Below are 1402 nucleotides of genomic sequence, written 5' to 3' on the forward strand. Positions count from 1 at the left end.
ATGACTTGTATTTTCTTCTTCTGTGGGTCCAAGTTACTAAACATTTAAAAGTAGAAAGTCCAATCACTCTCGGTGATTCAGTGGTAAGGTTCAAAGCTCAATTCCTGAGGTTGCCACAGTACAGACAGCCAGTTGTGTAGGTTTGAAATAGAAAAAAAAAAGTATACACTTGGTGATTGGAAAATTCTGGTTAAATACAAGAAAGTAAGAAATACGTCATGATGCGTGAGTTTCTGATATCACATTCTTTGTACTAGAACATCATAATATACACTTATTGAGTAGAAACTGCAGTTTTAATCTATTAATAAACACATAATTGTAAATTTGTTATTTTATGTATTTTTTATTATCGTGTTACACTACATAAATCGTATATTAGTTTTATCGTGAGAAATTAGTTTTTTATAATCATATCAGGATTTTGTTTCAGCGCGAAACAACACAATGGGATATTTGTGCTCTGTCCACTGCGATGACAATGTACGAACTAATTTAAATAGAATGGTTTTAATAAGCGTTATATAATACAATAACTAGTTCCTTTATTTTTGTTGGTTTTGAATTTCGTGCAAAGATACACGAGGGCTATCTGCACTGGCAGGCCCCAATTTATCAGTGAAAGACTAGTGGGGAGGCAGTTATTCATCACCGCCAACTATTTTACGAACAAATCACCATTGACCGTCATATTATAAAGCCCCCACGGCTGAAAGGGCGAACATGTTTGGTGTGATGGGGATTCGAACCTACGACCCTCAGATTGCGAGTCAATCGTCCTAACAAACTGGACAGTAGCATGACATTTAAAGGATTTGGTGCATTATCACTCTTAAACGTATTTAATGTCGGCACGGGTATCTTTTCCTGCGCATGACACAACGTTTTAGTGTCTTACATTCAAAATTTATTAAACTATTTTTCTTTATGTTATACCAATTAGAATTGCATAAAATCTTAGCTAATAATCCATATTTTAATAGCATACAAGTTTTAAGTTCTTAATTCTAAAAGGAAATATATTAAAAATCCTGAATTTCCACTAGTGTAACACACATGACAAATTTTGTCCTAGCATGTCATCATCCTTATTTTATCTATCACCCCTCGAAAATATACGAAATTAAACATAAAAATGCTCTCTATAAAATCATTATTGTTTAAACAGACCAAAGTTTTTATGGCCTTCAGAGAAAATCAGACCGTTCATGTCACATCCTCCCTTTCACAATTGGTTGATAGCTCTCACTTACGTTTCATTATATATTATTTATAACCAACAGAAAGTCAGGGTTTTCATCTATCAAATGGCGTTTTGTATAACATAGTGGTTTGAACATATAACCGTCAATGTCACTCTGAATAGCAAATTTTGTTCCCGTGGGAAAGTTAAGGACTAGCA

Source organism: Limulus polyphemus, unplaced genomic scaffold (assembly GCF_000517525.1).
Source record: "Limulus polyphemus unplaced genomic scaffold, Limulus_polyphemus-2.1.2 Scaffold4123, whole genome shotgun sequence".
Taxonomy (NCBI): Eukaryota; Metazoa; Arthropoda; class Merostomata; order Xiphosura; family Limulidae; genus Limulus; species Limulus polyphemus.